Raw genomic sequence first — 20,785 nt, forward strand, 5'->3', positions numbered from 1 at the left:
GCTCCAAAGGACCTCTAGCCTGATAAATAAAAAAGGGGAACCTACTAAACCCCATCATACGGGCTCAAAAAGACCTCAAACACAGAGGAATAAGAGATAAGTAACCGCATATGTATATATAGAAAAGAGTTTTGGTAACATGACAAGATTTCAAAACAAAATTATTACAAGCACAATAAGGCTCGAACGAGCATACATCCACAGCGAACTAACTGGAAAAAATTATGAAGTGACGATCTCAAGGCCTCCTTCTACGGGCGTTCCACCCAGCCTCCTGGGCAACGGCATGCTCACCAAAGGAGGAAAAATCAAAGTTTGGATCCTACCTCCATACACCATCAAGGGCGAACTCTATGGACCTATACTCAATGGTTGCCCTGTCCGCCTCTAAGGAAGCGACCCTCTCCTGCGACGCAATTGCAGTAGCCTTAGCACCCTCAAGTTCCCCCTCGAAGGAAGTGACCCTCTCCTGCGACGCAGCCGCAGTAGCCTTGGCACCCTGGAGTTCAACCTCTAGGCTGGTGACCCTTTCCTCCAACATCGTGGCCTTGGCTATCACCCTCTTCTTCTTTTTTGATGAGGTAGAAATTTTCGCCAAGCCCTTTTCTAGCCTACACCTGGTTTCAGCAAGCTCCCCCTCGAGCTCTTGGACCTGAATCGCAAGACGGTCCCTCTCGGCATTCGACATGGAAAGGTTGTGAGCCGAGTCGGCAAACCGCTAAGCCACGGTATAGGCCTGCTCAAGAAAAATAACAACAACAGTGATAAGTAACAAAAAAAAGGGGGAATAAAAAGATATAAGGCCGACATAAGATGCCTAAACTCACCTAGGCAGTAGAGCATGTAAGAGTCTCCCCAAGATCCGACATAGTGAAACTCCCAAGACCACTCTAATCAACTTCGGGGAGGCTTGAGGCGATCTGGACATACCGCCGCCTGTAAGAGGCCGCCATGCGGCTCACCCAGGGTGCCCTTTCCGAGCCAAGGGTACCCGGCTGGGTAAGGACAGACGACCCGCTCGCTGAAACAGGAGGGGGCGCAGGAAGATCGAAAAAATGAGCCTCGGGTAGATCAGGAGCGGGTGCAGGAAGATCAGGAAAGTAAGCCCCCGATGGACCGGGGTCGAGGGGAGCCTGAGAAAAAGTGTCAAAGTCCATAGGATCAGGCAAAGAAAATGCCCCGACATGGCCTGTTGACCCTGAGATTGGGAAGCCATGTTAGGGTCGAATGGGGCAAAGGGAGGGCATTCCCCGGGGGATGGAGATGGCTGGTGAGGTTGCCCGTGTCAAAGGGAGACTCCCTCCGGCACACACTCAGCCTCACCTTCACCCGGGCGAGGTTCAGCCGAGGCATCCTTCGTCTTCTTTGACCCAGAAAGAGTCCACAGCAACCCAGGATCTGAAACCGGGTACAGCTTATGAAGGTTGAGTTTTTCCACAGTGAAGAGGTATGTAGCCTTTCTCACGGCGGGGTCAGCACTAAGGAATGTGTTCATAGCGTCCGCCTCTGATCCAACAACTATAGGTACGGTGAACTGCTCTGCACGATTCACACCATTGTCGACACAAACATAAGTTATACAACAATAAGTTTCAAAAAGAAAAGAAATAAAAGGGTGGCTTAAAGTTCTTACTGGGAGCAGAATGAAAGTTCTCATGAACAGAAAGGGGGCCCTGCACAAAGAAAAAGTCTTGCTTCCAGGACCCTTGGTTGGACACTGTGCCATCTATCAAGGGGACTGCAGTATTGCCTTTTTGCAGGAAATAAAATCCCTTGGATTTGGGAGAGGGCATGAGATTGTATAGGAAATGCACCTCTTGGGCTGAAGGAGCACGACAGACAAGTTCCATAAACGCGATGAAGAGGTAGCTCAAGGTCAGCCAACTGTTGGGTTCCAGCTGAAGTGGAGCGAGGTCAAAATAGTTGAGAACCGCGATGAAGAATGGGTGTAATGGGATTGTACCACCCGCCTTCAGGATATGCTCGCTAAGGGCCACGTAGCCCGTATTAGGGCAGTCAGCCCAGCACTTGTCCGAAGGGATGTATTATGAGTACTCCGGAGGAACATGGTAGTGCTCTACTATTTCCAGCAATTTATTTTCAGACATGTGGGACACTAGGGTGGGGGGGCATCATCCTGGTCATCAGCAGACACCTGTCGTCATTCTCTCTTCGGCATATCTGCAAAATCAAAAGAAAAAGGTGAGGAGGAGACAGAACACTTTACCCTCCATTTTTTCTTCCCAGCAAGAGTCTTCCACCGAGGCACCGGTTGTGGAAGCGCTAAACTAGGGAAGATCGAAAATAAGGGCTGAAGAGAAGACGAGACGGCCCCATGACAGTCATTAGGAAAGAACGGGCTAGGAGGCTCAGACGGGAGATGTCCCTCCATAAACTCCAACTCCACTTGTAAATCTAAAAGGGTCACCCTAAGGTTCGCTACATGGTCACTAAGGTCAGGAGGGAAAGGAACTCCGTCTCCCCTCAACACCGAGTCAATTTCATTCTCTACCACCCAAATTTTACGCCTAAGTTCGGCCATGTGCTCGAGATGACGAATATGGGCCTGCCTTAAAGTTTCATGGTCACGGTAAGGATTTTCCTCAGGGGACTCTGAGTCTGAAGACAAGTCAACAAACTCAACCCCCGGAGGAATGGCGAACGGACCTTCACTTGCCATGAGACCTCGTCCCAAAAGAAAAAAAGGTTCATGTATAAATGGGAGGATTGCTACAAAACACAAAGGAATGGGCTCAAAACCTCTAGGCACAAACACTCTTAATGAACCACTACGGGGTATGAATAAAGGGGCATGCATCAAGGCTAACTCACGACGAACTCAGGCCAAAGTACCCCATCCCGAGTGTTGCCAATTTGGACACAACAAACATAAGGGAGAAAGAAAGTATACCTCGAGCAAGTAAAATTGGGTGCTAACGTGGTCAAAAGGAGGTCGAGGGCCGAAAGCGTCGTCAAGGTCAAATAGAGGCAAGCGGTCGAAAGTACGCGTCTGCAAAAATAAACAGAAAAGATGTGTTAGCCTTCAAATATATGAAGGGATATAAACATACCGAAAATTAGCTCAAATATATAAAAAAAAAAAGGAGGAAACAATAGCAAAAGTGAGGTTGTGGGGGATTGAACCTCTGTAATGACCCAACTACTCTAGACTTTGGAGCATTAACGACAACTATACATAGACACTAATTTTTAATAAAACTTACAAGCGAAATAATCATAACTTCATTAAAACTTGTAAAACAAATGTTAAACTACATAAAAGTTAAAGTAGGATATGGGATCCCATTTTTTTTAAATAAAAACATAACATAACTTTGATATAATGAAAACTTAATTAAAACTTATTACAACCAATTGTGGAAAAATACATAGAAAACCATAATTAAAGAGACTTCATCCTCAAATCGAATGCTCGGTCCATCGATTCCATCCCGCCTCAATACACATCTCCAAGCTTCCAAGAACCTTTCTCGCCACCAAAGCTATCTTCCTGCACATACAAACATAAAGGAGTGAGCCTAATGCCCAGCAAGGAAAACCTAACATGTAAACCATATACATAAAATTCATAACGCAACATATAATAAAGCATATCATAACATATGTCACACATACTATAATGGCCATTATTACTTAGGGCTCGTAAACTAAACAAGTCATATGCCCATTAGATTTGTGGGGCTTGCTAGCTAAGCAAGTGATATGCCCAAAAATTTATTGGGGCTTGTTAGTTATACAAGTCATATGCCCAAGTCTACAATAACATAACACATAAATCATAAGTTAACATAACACATAAATCGTAAGATAACATATAATATCCTATCCTATTTTCCTTAACAAAAATACCGGGATATGAGAATAGGATTGGGACTTTGGAACACTCCTAAAAACCATCAATGAAAGGGTGAGTATACTAAAGAAAAAGGGATGAAAATAATGAAAGAACTATACCATCAGAAATATACTTACCATGAACCTTATGTTCAAGATCTTAGATTTCCTAACCACGAATAAAGAATAAAGTTAGGATGTTGAGTAGAAAACTATAAGAACTTAAGGAAAACAATACCAAAATAAACTAGAGTTTAGAATACCTTGAATGTTTCTATGACCAATCTAAACCTTGAACCGAAATGTGCTATAGACCTTACTTCCCAAGTGTTTGGTAAGATTATAATGATTAAGCTTATAATTCCCAGCCCAAGTGTTTAAGCACTCAAAAAAATAACCTAGCAGCTTGCAGCCTCTGAACTTAGCTTGATGAATGAATAAATGGCTGGGTACTAGGTCCTATTTATAGAGTTCAAGAATGAAAAGATCTTCATTTAACTTGAATAAAATAATGGCTTTTTAAGTGAAAAATATTTGAATTATCGTTCAGCAGAGGCTGAAGACTCGGTCAGAAAGATGCTGGACTTATCAAGAGGTTAAAGATTAAAATGAGAACATTTTAAAAAACTTTCAAAAATTCATCAAAGGAGCCAATATATCGCCCCTAGTAGGCGATATATTGCCTGGGCCAGTATGCTAGAGGCTCGTCGAGGTGATTGTGCAAAGTTATGAGTTTTTTGTATCCCAGTACTGCGTTATATCGCCCCCTATAGCTGCGATATATCGGCATACGCTGAATATTTAAACACGAAATTGCACATTCTCAGCCTAATTTGAATTGAGTAAATAGCCTTGACTAAGTGCTCTAATAATTTCAAAGCTGCTGACAGACCCTCGGATATTCAAATATTAATCTTAATAAACGTATTCCTCAAAACTACTTAGTTATAATTAAACATACATATGACAAGTGTTACTTTCTTATTGGGTCTATCTAAACCTTATAATATAATAAATATCACCATCAATATCAGTCATATTAATCAAACCTTAGGTTAAAATTAATATTCTTAAACTATAGGTTAAACTTAGAAAATCTACAAGTGTTACTACGAGTGTCAAATTAAATCGCGGTCTGAACCATAATCCACAGTCATAAAAATACTACTACTATTACTATTATTACTACTATCTAACGTGCTACATAAAGTTCTTGGTCTCTACAATTCTCCCCTACTAAAAAAGAATTCCGTCCTCGCAGGAGCGTCTCGCGAGGCCCTTGCCTCGCACATCCTCTCGGCGCACCCAGCGGGACTGTGCCTCGCGTAGGAGCGTCTCGTGAGGCCCCTGCCTTGCATCTCCTCTCAGTGCACCCAGCAAGACCATGCCTCGCGCAGGAACGTCTCGCAAGGCCCCTACCTCGCACCTCCTCTCGGCACACTCAGCGGGACCGTGCCTCTCGCAGGAGTGTCTCGCGAGGCCCCTGCCTCGCGCCTTCTCTCGGCGCACCCAACGAGATCTTTCCTCGTTCAAGAGCGTCTCGTGAGGACCCTGCCTTGCGCCTCCTCTCGGCGCACCCAACAGGACTGTGCCTCTCGCAGGAGCATCTCACGAGGTCCCTACCTCGCGCCTCCTCTCGGTGCACCCAGCGAGACCGTGCCTCGTGCAAGAGCGTCTCGCGAGGCCCCTGCATCACACCTCCTCTCAGCGCAACCAGCGAGACCATTCCTTGTGCAGGAACGTCTCGCAAGGCGCCTACCTCGTGCCTCCTCTCGGCGCACCCAGCGAGACCGTGCCTCACGCAGGAGCATCTCGCGAGGCCCTACCTCATGCCTCCTCTCGGTGCACCCAACGAGGCCGTGCCTCGCAGGAGCGTTTCGCGAGGCCCCTGCCTCGCGCCTCCTCTTGACGCACCCAGAAAGACTGTGTCTCACACAGGAGCGTCTCGCGAGGCCCTTGCCTTGTGCCTCCCCTCAGTGCACTCAGCCCCGCCTCGCCACAGTCACGCCACTAGGGGTCGCATACGCACTCGGCCTCATTAGAGGGGCCTTATCTCACCCCTTAAGATTAGTGCCACCGACTGGGCACTACTCTTACCGTGAGTCTAACAAGAGGTAAGATCAAGGACCTCTCTAACATACCATTAAGGACGAATTAGGGAAGCTTCATAGTGATTGACACAAAGTCAGAAGAGGTACGAGGCACACTTATAAACCAAAAGGAAGTAGAATTCAGGGACAAGGCCCACGCCAAACAAGTAGTGGTTGCATAAGTAAGGTACCTGTTGTGGTCCTCACCAGCCAGTCTCTAACACTCGTACTGGGAAAGTAGTGGAGGCATGATTAAGTACTAAAGTGGAGGTGCTCCCACCAACTCTGATCATGTACGGGAGCCGACACCACTACACCTGACATCACTACACCTGATACCACTCTCCTGACACCCTACTTGCATACTATCTGGTCCCCTGGACCACAATGTATCAGGGCCATTAGAGCCCACTATAAAAGGAATTCCACTTCCACTTGGAAGGGGGTTGGAACAGACACTGTAGCACTACACCATAAGAAATACAAATTCAGTTAACCATTTTCTTTGTGCAACTGTTCTTTGAGTTTCCAATTAGATCTTTGATGTTTCTTTTTCATTTGATAATATCTACATTTCTATTTTTCTAACTTAACTTGGTTGACAAGTTCTCACCGTCAACAATCCGCATTATAAAGGAATTTCCATAAATATTTCCTGACAACTTCCGAGGGTTGCTGCCTACTCGGGAAATTGACTTCACAATTGAACTAGTACCGGGAACCGAGCCTATCTCAAAGGCACCATACCGGATGGCACCAACCAAACTCAAGGAGTTAAAGACGCAGTTGCAAGAACTCTTATACTTGGGTTTCATCAGACCAAGCCATTCGCCATGGGGAGCACTAGTTCTATTTGTGAAGAAGGATGGAAGCATGCAGATGTGTATAGATTATCGTGAGCTGAACAAGATGACGATTAAGAACAAGTACCTGGTACCCCGAATCGACGACTTATTTGATCAACTCCGAGGAGCGACTGTGTTTTCTAAGATTTATCTATGGTCCAGTTATCACCAGCTCAAGCTACGAGAAGAGGATATACCAAAGACAACTTTTAGAACTCGATATGGAAATTACGAGTTTCTAGTTATGTCTTTTGGTCTTACCAATGCTCAAGCCGCATTCATGGACTTAATGAATCTGTTCTTCAAGGATTACTTGGAAAAATTTGTCGTAGTGTTCATTGAAGATATTTTAGTGTACTCCACAATCGAAGTCGAGCACAAGGAACATTTAAGATTGATAATGTTGTGACTGAAGGAGCATCAACTTTACACCATGTTCAAGAAGTGAAAATTTTGGCTATCACAAGTAGCATTCCTCGACCATATAGTATCCAAAGATGGAGTCGCAGTAGACCCAGCTAAGGTAGAGGCTGTGAAGGATTGGGCAATAACTATGAATGTGTCAGAAGTTAAAAATTTTCTTGGGCTAGCAAGATATTATCAGAGATTTGTAGAAGGCTTTTCTAAGATAGCCACTCCACTTACCAACCTGACCCGGAAACAACAAAAGTTCAACTGGATGGATAGATGTGAAGAGAGCTTCCAGTTGCTCAATGATAAGCTATGCTCAGCACCAGTAGTTTGTGTACCGACACCCAACGACAAGTTTGTAGTATACTATGATGCGTTGAAGCAAGGTTTGGGTTGTGTGCTAATGCAAAATGACAAAGTGATAGCCTACGCCTCAAGGTAGCTGAAGGAATATGAGCAATGCTATCCAACAGACGATATGGAGTTGGCAGCGGTGGTCTTCACATTAAAAATCTGGTGCCACTATCTTTATGGAGAACGGTGTGAGATTTATACATACCACAAGAGTTTAAAGTATTTCTTCACACAGAAGGAGCTCAATATGAGGCAGCACAGGTGGTTAGAACTAGTAATGGATTATGACTGTGAAATCCTATACCACCCAGGAAAGGCGAACGTAGTTGCAGATGCGCTAAGCCGAAAGAGTTACGGAAATCTAGTAGCATTATCTGGAATAGAAAAGTCGCTACAACAAGAGCTGATCAATGCCGGAATAGAACTAGTCATTGGTCAACTAGCTAACTTGTTCATCCAGTCAAATTTATTAGAAGATATACGGATTGGGAAAAGGCATGATGACACATTAGTAACACATATGGATGCAGTCAAAGAAGGCAAGGCCAGAGATTTCTCTATATCAGGACAAGGGTTCTTGAGATATAAGGGTCGGGTATGCATGCCGAAGGACCATGGAATTAAGATGAAGATTTTAGAAGAGACACACACTACCCCGTACTCAGTTCACCCAATGTCGACCAAGATGACTCATGACCTTAAGGCACTATATTGGTGGCTGGGAATGAAGAAAGACGTAGCAGAATATGTGTCCAAATGTCTTATATGCCAGCAAGTAAAACCAGAACATCAGCAACCCACAAGCTCATTGCAACCTCTCATTATTCCAGAATGGAAGTGGGAAGACATATCCATGGACTTCCTGATAGAATTACCACGAACAAATAAGCAGCGCGACTCGGCTTGGGTAGTGGTAAATAGACTAACCAAGTCAACTCACTTCCTGCCTGTCAAGACTTCGTACACTGTAGGCCAGTACGCAAACATTTATGTTTGAGAAATTGTACGACTGCATGGAATCCCTAAGTCCATAGTATCAGATAGAGGATCGGTGTTCACATCGAGATTTTGGGGAAGCTTAAAGCAAGCCATGGGTACCAAGTTAAACCTTAGTATGGCATTTCATCCTCAAACTGATGGTCTGTCCGAGCGTACCATATAGATTTTAGAAGATATTTTGCGCGCTTGTGTACTAGACTTTGAAGGATCATGGAGTAAGTATTTGTCACTTATATAACTCTCCTACAACAATAGCTATTATTCAATGATTGGTATGGCACCCTATGAGTTACTGTATGGAAGGAAGTGTCGATCACCGTTACATTGGGATGAGATAGGAGAAAGACAACTTCTTGGACCCGAAGCTGTTAGAGAGGCTCAAGATGCAATGGCGCTGATTAGAAAGTGTATGCTCGCTGCTCAGAGTCGACAAAAGAGTTAAGCAGATGCCAAGCGGTGAGATGTAGAATTAAAAGTTGGATATCAAGTCTTCTTAAAGATATCTCCTATGAAGGGAGTGAAGTGGTTTGGGAAGAAAGAAAAACTTAGTCCCTGGTTTATAGGTCCTTTTGAGATATTAGACAAGGTGGGAACAGTTGCATATAGATTAGCCCTACCACCAGCTCTAGAAGATAGCCACAATGTGTTTCACATCTCGATGTTGTGTAGATATGTGTCAGACCCATCTCACGTCCCCAAGTACAATACGATAGCACTCAAGAAAGACTTGAGTTACGAGGAACGACTAGTTAGCATCCTAGAGAAGGGGATGAAGAAATTGCGCTCTAAGAGTATTCCAAAAGTCAAGGTCCTATGGAGTAATAGTTTAGAACAGAAGGCAACGTGGGAGTTGGAGGAAGGCATCTTTGCACGGTATCCACAATTGTTTGGTAAGTAAATTTCGAGGACAAAATTCTTTTAAGTAGGGGAGAAATGTAGTGTCTAAGAATTTTACTTAGCTAGTAGTAGTAGTAGTAGTAGTAGTAGTAGTAGTAGTAGTAGTAGTAGTAGTAGTAGTAGTAGTAGTAGTAGTAGTAGTAGTAGTAGTAGTAGTAGTAGTAGTAGTAGTAGTAGTAGTAGTAGTAGTAGTAGTAGTAGTAGTAGTAGTAGTAGTAGTAGTAGTAGTAGTAGTAGTAGTAGTAGTAGTAGTAGTAATAGCTTGTAGTATGTTAGTTTTCATGGTTATTATTTCAAGTCGGGATTTAGTTGGAAACTCATAGAAATAGTTATAGATTTTATAAGTTTAACGTATAGTTTAGAATTATAACTTATAACATAAGGTTTGATTAATATAGTTGGTCCTAGAAATATTATTTATTATAACTTATGGTTTATATAGAATTAATAAGAATGTGACACTTGTCACAATCATGTTTATTAAGGATTTAAGATTTTTGGATAAATAATTTAATAAAGGATAAATCTAGAAGCTCTAGAACCTTCCAGCAGCTGTTAGGATCACATTTTACTCAGTCAAATTTGTTTAAACAAATTCAAAATGAGCTTAAAAAGTGCAAGAGCATGTTTGATATATCAACGTATGCCGATATATCGCAACTATAGGCGTCGATATATCGCCTAGGGTAGGCAATATATCGGCTCTTAGAGCCATTTTTTAATCTTTTGGGATTTGAATTAGAAACAGCCCTCAACCACTTGGACTTGCTCTTGAACGTTTTTGACCGAGTTCTGGGCGTCTATTGAAACAAAAATTCAAATCTTTTCAATTTATATTCATTAATTTATTCAATTTAAAAGGGATTAGGTTCACTCCTTGAACTCTATAAATAGGACCTAGTACTCAGCCATTTCACTCATCATTCAAGCATTCTTCAGAGCCTCCAAGCTGCTAAGATTACTCTAGAGAGAAAACACTTGGGTTTTGGGTTAAAATCTTTTCAAATCTAAGCTCTTATAAACACTTGGGAAGTAGATAGAGTGATATTTTGGTATCGAGGTGTAGATTGGATCGTCCAAGGTATTCTTATCCTCAAGTTCAGTTCCTCATAATTTTTTTATTTTTTTCCATTTTTCTTTTTGATCCTAACTTATTGTTTTGGCTTTTTGGTTAGGTGTTTAAGTTTCTTGAAACTCAAGGTTTTCGGTAAGTTTCTACTTTGATGGTTTACTTCTCTTTTTCATCTCCTTTTCTTTAGAAGATCGTGGTTTAGACTGTTTTCTTTAGGAGTGTTCCAATCCTGTTCTTGTCTCCAATATCCTAGTTTTGGTAAGGAAAATAGGTTATATTATATGTGTTATGATATGTTTATGTGATATGTTATGTTATGATGTTATATATGTATATGAATATATGTTTTATGTTATAGTCGCTTGGGGCTTATAGTTACTTATATAGCAAACCCTAAGATTTTTATCATTGTCGTGGTTTAGAGTTATGATTTACCCTACCTCGATTAGCAGACTGAGGACCTAGATGGGTTATCATATACTATCTTGTGAGCTAAACTACCTTGATTAGTAGATTGAGGACCTAGATGGTTTTATCACATGCTACGGTAATGCGTTAAAAGAAATTAATATTGTAGTCCTATATGATATACGTTTTTATGTCATATGTTTTATGATGTAGTCTTATGATTTATGATATATGTTTCTAGTAGATTATCCTTGCTGGGCATTAGTCTCATTCCTTTTATTTTAGATGGTGCAGGAAAATGAACTTCAAAGGCAGGACAGATTCTTGGCAGCTTGGCATGTGTATTGGGGATGGATGGATTGAATGGTCTGCGGGAAGATCGAGGATGACGTTGTTTAGAGTCTTTTAATTTATGTTTTATGTATTTCCGCACTTAGTATTTAAACGATTGATTAAAGTTTGTGTTTTTATGTTTTATGTACTAAACAATGGGTACCCTACCTTATTTGTATTTCGTACCGTATTTTGGATTTTTAATAAAGTTCTAATGTTTTATGTATGTATGTATTCCAAAATAGTAGTTTTTAATGGTCCGAGGTCTAGAATTAGTCGGGGCATTACAATTGTTTCCAATGAGTAAGATATCTCTACATAAAGAACCAGGAATACCACTATTTGATTTTCCATCAATTTGTAAACACAAGGCTCATCACTATTTTGTTCAAAGCCATAAGTTTTGATTATTTCGTCAAACCTAAGATTCAAGGAACGAGAAGCTTGCTTAAGTCCATAAATGGACCTATTATACTTGCAAACTTTTCCTTCTTGTCCAGCTACTTTAACTCCTTCTGACTGATCCATATAAAGGACTTCGTCAAGCTTCCCATTAAGACAAGTTGTCGTGACATCCATTTGCCAGATCTCATAGTCGAGAGCGACTACTATGGATAGGAAGATGCGAATGTACTTGAGCATGGCTACCGGACTAAAAAAATTCTCATAGTCCACGCCTTCTCTTTGGGTATAACCCTTTGCCATTAATCAAGCTTTATATGTTTTGATATTTCCATCAACACCTCGTTTCTTCTTGTAGATCCACTTGCACCTGATGGCCTTAAAGTCACTAGGTGCTTCCACAAGATCCCGGATGAAATTTGAGTACATGGACTCCATTTCCTATTTCATGGATTCTAGCCATAGTTCCTTTTTAGAGCTAGCCATTGCCTGTTTGAAAGACAACGGATCATCGTCACTAGTGTCACCAACAACCATATTGGTTTCACCATCCAAACCATAGCGATCTGGATTCCTAGAAACCCTCCCACTACGACGAGGCTCTATGACTATTTGCTCAAGAACAGTGGTACTTTCTTCATTTAAATCAACTTGCGTCGGTTGGACATGAAGAGTGGGAATTTCATCATCAACTCGCATTGATGACGATGGAACATTGGTTGGATTCAATTCTTCAACCATTTACTCTAAAACTACTTTGATGCGCAGTTTGAAGTTTTGGACATAGTCTTTTCCCAGAAAAGTGGCATTCGTAGAAGTAAACACTTTCTTTTCTGAATGACTATAGAAAAATCCACCCCGAGTACCTTTAGGATAGCCGAAACACATGCAAACTTCAGTTCAAGATTCTAGCTTTCCCTCCTTTTTCCCTAGGACGTGGGTGGGACACCCCCAGATTCTATAATGGCGTAAACTAGGTTCACGACCATTCTAGCATTCTAAAGGTGTGTTTGGGGATTGATTTGGAGGGAACGACATTGAGGATGGCGTTCGCAGTTTCAATTGCATGTCCCCGGAACGAAGTTGGTAGAGTTGAGTAACTAACCATGCATCTAACCATTTCTAATAAAGTTGTGATAAAATCCAAAGTTCAGTAAAATGATCTTGGAATTGCATATCCAAATATTCTCCACCCCTATCAGATCAAAAGATCTTCAGCATTTTACCTAATTGATTCTGAGCCATAGCTAAGAATTCCTGAAACTTTGAAAATGTTTCTGATTTCCAATGCATTAGGTAAAGATGTGAGTATCTAGAGTAATCGCCAATGAAAGTGACGAAATACTCGAAACCACCCCTGGCTTGTACATTCAAAGGTCCACAAACATCTTAATGAACATGTCCAAGTAGTTCTTTGGCCGTACCACCCTTTGCAGAGAATGGATGCTTGGTCAGTTTACCTTCTAGACAAGATTCACAGACAAGTAATTCACCTAAGGTGAGCTCCCTCAAAGGCTCGTCTTTTGTAAGTCTTTGGATCCCATCATAACAAATTTGACTTAGTCTCAAATGCCATAAATACGTCATGTTATCGCTATCGGTCCTTTGACGTTTATTGGTCCTAGGCTTAGCTAATTTGAATAAATCATTGTTAAGAGCAAGGGGTTCGTTAGGTCGTAGAATATAAACCCAGTTTTCCAAACATGCAATACACAATTGTGATCTATTGAAAGAAATATACATATTAGAACTTGTGAAAGTCATAACAAATTGTTCTAACTGCAACATGGAAACTGAAATTAAATTTCTACTAAAACCCGGAATAAAAAATACATCTTTCAAAATTAAATATTTATTTATGAACTTCAGGCGAGCTCTTCCTCTAGCTTGGACCGCAACAAACGCACTGTTCCCAACTCTGAGCTTTAAGCCGCCTTCGTCCACTTCCTCCCATGATTCAAGAAGCTGTAAAGAATTACAAACATGGTTAATAGATCCAGAATCAATAATCACTACACCAAATACCCATTTCCATAACACATGAATATAATACTAATAAAAAAGTGTTATGCTAGAGTAAGATAATGGGCCACTTTGTGAAAAAAAAAAAGGCAGTAATAAGAAAAGGGCGCCACCTACATTTTTTTTCATTTCCGACCTCAAAATTTGTGAGACCCGAGAGAGACCCAATTCTCATACTTTTTCCCCTTCTCCTTCTCGCCTCTCTCTTCCCTTCGCCCTAGCCGCACTCCCGTAACCACCATCATCCTCAGCTCCGACCACCTAACCACCATCCTCACACCCGTTTTTCTCCGAGCCAAGCTCCAAATGTCAGGCACCCGTGAACCCAACCCCCGAACCAAGTTACCCCAGGTGCGAGCCCACCTCTACGTGCCTTCGACCCAGTGGTCTCATCGTTCTTGGAGATCGCCGTTTGACAAACTGCCGTTGGGATTTGACTCCCTCTATTTTTCTCGAATTGATTACCAAGACAGAGCTAAGCATCTCAAAGAGAAAACTCTTGATGTTGTATGGCAGGGATCTAGGTCCCTTGGTTCTTCTTCACAGGTTAGGAACCTCTTTATTTTATTACCACTAATTGATTTGATATATTAATTCTTATATTTGTCGCTTCTACTAGTCCTGTGCTTGGATTCCAAGTAACTTCCTTTATTAATTTTATCCTCAGATTTTCACTGGCATATCGCCCCAGCATTATGATCCTCCTGATGGTTTCACGTTTGAAATAAATGATGTTTCACCACCTATTCAGGTAAGTTTGATTGATCAATAATGTAGATAATGCCTGAAAGTTTGCATTTGAATGCATTCTGAAACATATTTTTTGGTTGTAGGATGATACTCTTATGTTTGACTATAATGTTCAAGAGCGAGTGAATGACTTTGTTGTTGCCGCTTTAGCTCAGGTAAGAATTAGAGAGGAACCATTTAGTCGAATTCCATGTTTGCTAGATTACTGTATGCAAATGGTCAATATTTAAAATAATAGGAGTCTACACATTAAATTCCATATCCTAATAATTGCATTTATGTTCATTGTGTAGATCATGATAAATCTAATAAACCTTTGTGTTTAGTCTTTTTGTTTTTGGTAACCTCAAATTATGTAGGAATTTTAGTGGAATTCTTTTGGAATGATTAAAGTAAACGTTTTCTCTTCTTGTAGGCTAACGTGACAAGAACCAATCACATTATGTGGACGATGGGGATAGATTTTCGTTATCAATATGCAATTTCATGGTTCAGGCAGATGGACAAGTTTATTCACTATGTAAATCAAGTAGTCCTATAGATCTTTGCATATTGAATGAGTTAAATAGAAATATGTTGCTCAATCTGAATACCGAAGTAATATTTATTACCTGTTCATTGTCATTCCATCCTGGAGTTCTTGTTCAAGTCTAAAGTTACTAAATTGCATTAATTTGTCGATTCTTAGGATGGGCGTGTGAATGCACTGTATTCAACACCATCTCTTTACACTGATGCGAAACATGCAACTGATGAGAAATGGCCTCTTAAAACTGATGACTTTTTCCCGTGAGTAAAGTTTGATGTCTGCATTTCAGTTTTAGTTTTCAAGAATTGCTTCTTAAAATGTATTCCTTTTTTTAAAGGTATGCAGATCATCCAAATGCTTATTGGACCGGGTACTTTACAAGTCGTCCAGGACTTAAAGGTTATGTTAGACCTTTGAGTGGTTACTATCTGGTATATCCTGAGCCTCTTTTATATATTTAGAGTTTCTCTCAAGTATCTGGCAAGCTTCTACTGTCTCTTTTTAAACATCTATTGGTTTTTTATTCTAATGAACAGACAGCTAGGCAGTTGGAGTTTTTTAAAGGAAGGGTTGACTCAGGGCCAAACACTGAGGTACTTGCTGATGCTTTGGCAATTGCTCAACATCATGATGCAGTTAGTGGTACAGAAAGACAGCACGTTGCTGCTGATTATGCTTTGCGAATTTCTTTGGGCTACAAGGAGGTGCATATTTTCAACAACCAAGTTAACTTCAAAATATTTTTTATGTATTAAATTTCATATGAATCATTTCTGTTTACTTTTTTTTTTTGTAGGCTGAGAAGGTGGTTGCCTCTTCTTTAGCATACTTGACACAACCAGATTCAAGCTCTGGAGTTGAAAACTTTCAACAGGCAAGTTGTCATTAGGTTTACAATATTTTCCTTCTCACTTGTGAGTTTTGACCTTATGCACTCTTTCTTTTACCCTGCTACTAGAACCCTTTTTTTGGTCATATACAAATAGGGCATAAATGGTTTTATTTCATTTCCCATGTTGCATGAGGTATCTTAGTCAATTGAAATTTGGGAACCTACATGCCATTGAGGCATGAAAGGGAGTAAATTGAACTTTTCTTTATTAGCTTTCATTTTAAAAGGGATTGGTTTAGGCTTTTATAATGTTGATGCATTTATTTAAGCACCTCTAACTTCAATCTTCAGCACCATTATTATTACACTTTTCTCAGTAACAGAGTGTACATCAATTCAGTTTTATGTTTTGGCTTTTCTTGGCAGTGTCCTCTTCTTAACATAAGTTATTGTCCTCCATCAGAAGTTGTCCTGTCTGATGGGAAAAGTTTGGTAAGTGCATTTTTACTTGTAAGTTGTAATATCCAACTCAACTAAGTATCAGAGAATTCCCTTTTTTATGTCATCTTATCATCATGTATTTTCTTGCTAGGTTGTTGTCATCTACAATTCCCTAGGGTGGAAGAGAGAAGAAGTAATACGAATTCCTGTAAGTAGCTAAACTGTACTTCATATGTTGATCCACATAAATTTGAAAAGGTCTACTTGAACTCATGATTTCTATTACACACTTTCAACCAAAAAGAGTTCCAATATTGAACACTTGAGGACAGAACGCTATGTCTATCTGTGTCAAACACTTTCTTAATTTAAGAAGTAACCATCATTGACTTAGAGAAAACTGCAAAAAATTTAAGGTTGTATATATTAACTTATTCATGTTTACTAATGGCTTTGCAACTGAAATTTTATGTAGGTTTCCACTGACAGAATTAGTGTTCAGGATTCTAGTGGGAAGAAAGTTGAAGCCCAGCTTCTTCCTATATTGAATGCCACTTTTAGTGTTAGAAATTATTATGTGAGATCATATTTGGGTGAATCTCCGAGAGAAACAATTAAATATTGGCTTGCATTTACAGTGTTAGTACCGCCAATTGGTTTCAGCACTTACATAATTTCTACCACTAAACAAACAGGTTGGCCATATTGTAATGTTTAAGGTGTTACATATAAGAGCTCTCCAAGTTAGACCTGATAATCTAATTATTGCTCTACTTTACAGGCTCTAGTGTAGCCATTTCTTCTGTGTACAGGTCAGAAGAAAGTATAGACAACACTATAGAAGTTGGACAAGGAAGTTTGAAGCTAATTTATTCAGCTCGTGATGGAAAGCTTTTACACTATGCTAACAACAGAAATTTGGTATGCTATGTTGAAGATTTAGTTTCCCAGTACCTTTTCCACTTCATTTTATATGGTTTGTTTTTGTATGGAGATTTTTTATGTATCTTCTAATATTCAATCTTAATTCAAAATTAACACATATGGGTAAATTATCTCATAGACATGTCACGGACAGTGATGCTAATCTTTTTCCTCTTTTTCTTTTTTTGGTTTCCAATTTCCTTGTACATTCATGTATTTGCTCATGGTTTTATAAAATTCTATATTGATGGACAAAGATGGTGATGTGTTTACTATGTTATGTTCCTATTGAAGATTACAACATCTGCAGAACAGTCATACAGTTATTACAGTGGAAACGATGGAACTGATAAAGATCCACAGGTAGTGAATTATCTATGCACTTAAAAAATTTACTATGCTTTGTCAATTCCTAGATTACTTCTACTGTTTAGAGTAGTTTTAGCTATTATCAATGTGGTGTTTTCTTTTCTGTTGAAGGCTTCTTGAGCATATGTCTTTCGTCCAAATGGCACATTTCCAATAAAATCCGATAGCCAGGTAACTAAAGTCGTTTAATTTGTGTAAAAATTTTAAATGATCATGAACTGTCAATTTATAGAATTGAGTACCTAAACGTAACACTCCTATGTTCCAGGCTTCTCTAACTGTGATTCGAGGTCCAGTACTAGATGAAGTACACCAACGGCTCAATCCATGGATATCTCAGGTGATTTGCTGCTCCAAATATAACAAGATCATACATTTGTTTTAGACTTGATATATGAAACTGTAATTGGGTAGGATTGATTAGATAACATGTTTGGAATTGTGTTCTCAACCTAGGGACATTATTCCTTATAATTTCAGTAACAAACCCAAATGTATGCACAGATTACTAGGGTATTCAAGGAAAAGGAGCACGCTGAAGTTGAGTTTACTGTAAGTTAACTTCTGAAATTGATCTACCAAGAGCACAGAGAATTCTGTTAACTTTGTTTTTCATATATATATATAGTTGTCAATTTACTGTTTGCTGATTATGTTTTTCTATTTTTAGATTGGACCTATACCTGTGGATGATAGCATAGGAAAAGAAATCACTACTCAAATTACAATAGCCTTAAAGACTAATGGAACATTCTACACAGATTCTAACGGGCGTGACTTCATTAAGAGGGTATTCTAAATCTCTAATACTTAAATTTGATAAGAGATATTTGAATCACACATTGTGCTACTTTATATATCATTGTACAGTTAAATATATGGAAGTTGAAGATCTTTGCGGTTTATTTCAAACCAACATGGCTCTCTTTTCTCACTTTACTTTAGTTAGTTTGTTACTTGATGGAAAATTTGATAGATACATCAGGAGCAGGGGATATATTGGGGACAATTTCTCTCTTCACAATTGTTAATTTATTTCTTAGGGATAGCTTCCAATGTGATGTTTTCAAATGATTTGTAGATTCGGGACATCAGAACAGACTGGAAGCTGCAAAATAACCAACCAGTTGCCGGAAATTATTATCCTGTATGCTTCTTCTAGACAATTGACATGTCGAACATATGCTTAATATAAAAATATTACAATATAGATCAAGTTTATTTTCAAGTCTTTATTCCATCTCATGGAAGCATACATGAAGTTATTATCCTGTGTGCTTCTGTTTCTTGACGCATTGAAACATACGACTCATATAGATATGTTATGGTATTGATTCAATTTATTCTCAAGCTGCATTGATCTTACCTCCATTCCATTTTACAATTTTTATAGTAAGCATCAATTATTGAGCATGTACTTAATTCAACTGTCTCAATTCAGTTTTTGAGAGGAAATCCAAAAACATATGCTTTGTTTTTTTTTTTCTCATGTTCAGCATTCTCTATGTATTATATTTCTGACTGCTTTCTTGCCTTTTGTTATTATTTTTCAGATTAATCTTGGAATATACATGCAAGACAGTATCTCAGAACTGTCAGTGTTGGTTGACCGTTCAGTTGGGGGATCCAGTTTAGTGGATGGTCAGATAGAGCTTATGCTCCACAGGTTTCTATTCTCTTTAATTTTTTTCCAAGATTAATTATTATTCTTTGGTTTAATGCATTTGATTTAATCAGCTAGGATTGCTTCCTCATGACTTCGAACAAGCTGCTTTGATTTTGTAGGAGATTACTTCATGATGATTAAAGAGGAGTTGGTGAGGTGTTGAATGAAACAGTTTGTCTTCATGATAAATGCGAGGGTTTAACTGTAAGTATACCATTTTTCCAACCTTTATTTATAGTTGAGTTGATAATGGTGTCTATGAACAAATTTTCAAATGACACAGGGAGAACTAATAGACTCAGGTTCCATACGGATGTTTACAATCAAGACGACCAAAGAAAATATGATATTTTTTAAGCTATTATTTTCTATTTGATTTAGTTGTTATTTCTTATATTAGACCCATTTTGCAAGGTCTGGTTCTAATCTGGCTTGAGCCCTGGGTGAGCACGTTACATTTTGGTACTAATTATTCTTAGCGATTCTTTTCTATTAAGACTCCTGTTTGGTTAGTAATGATATGTAATTAAATCTCCTCTGCTGTAGGTTGATGCGGCCAGAAACTGCACAGGGCATATTTGTTAACTTCAAAGACTTGTACTATTACAATGGGAACAAGCTTCCTTTTTCTGCTGCTCAAATTGGCCAGGCTTTCAGAAATGAGGTTCTTAATTTTCTTATCTTTGGACTTTAGCACTTATGTTTGCATAGGATGCTCATATTATTTCTAATTGGTAACGGGTCTTTGTAACTAGTATTTTGGTCCTCTCCTTTGTTTTAATACTATGAAAATTTCAGGGTCATGTATAGTTTCTTATGTAAATGATTTCTAAACATGAGCTAGCTAGCTTTGGCAGAGAAACCAATTATGATAGTTATTTATATATATTTATATATAAGAATAAAAGAATATCATTAAATATGATAGTTTATATATAGCAGTATAGTATCTACAATCCCAACTGACTGTTTTGAGTCATCAGACTCATCACCATAGAGAAATTCTCTACTGATTCTCTCTTATTTTATTGTTCATCTGAAAATTCCCTAGCTCTTTCCTGATAGCTCTCTTATTTTATTGAACTAAAACAGATAAGTATTTATCTTAGTTTTCCATTTTCTTCTTTTGAAGTTTTCAATGTATCATTTAAGAAAAGACTGTAAGTTTGTTGTTGTGGTGGCAAGAACTTTTGTTCTTAATAATAAAAGGACTTTTTTTTTACAATGTGCAGGTATATTGAGATGATTTCTTTGGAGCAATTCTTGACAACATTTGTAGTTGAGGTCTTTAGAATGGAAGAATGTATTTCACTAATTTTTGTATACATTTCTTGTTTTGTATTTAGTGATAAAGGAATCTGAATTAGGCATAAATTATGTTGTAATATGATTTCTTAAGCCTAGACTAGTAGACTAAATATTGTAATTACATTTGAGTAATTAATAAAAATCTATTTATGTTACCTTATTTGGTTTCAATTTTCATATTTGTTTTCCTAGTTTTGTGTAAGTAAAAAAGATTATGTTTCTCTAAGCTAATATAACACGTGTTATACTAAAGTGTAGTATAACACAAAAAAGGTGTT

General features: G+C 39.0%; 1 pseudogene; it reads left to right on the forward strand.

Moving 5' to 3' along the window:
- The first annotated feature begins 14,044 nt into the window (after positions 1–14,044).
- On the forward strand, positions 14,045–19,893 carry LOC133792137 (alpha-mannosidase At3g26720-like; annotated as a pseudogene).
- The last annotated feature ends 892 nt before the right edge of the window (positions 19,894–20,785 follow it).

Source organism: Humulus lupulus, chromosome 7 (assembly GCF_963169125.1).
Source record: "Humulus lupulus chromosome 7, drHumLupu1.1, whole genome shotgun sequence".
Classification (NCBI taxonomy): Eukaryota; Viridiplantae; Streptophyta; class Magnoliopsida; order Rosales; family Cannabaceae; genus Humulus; species Humulus lupulus.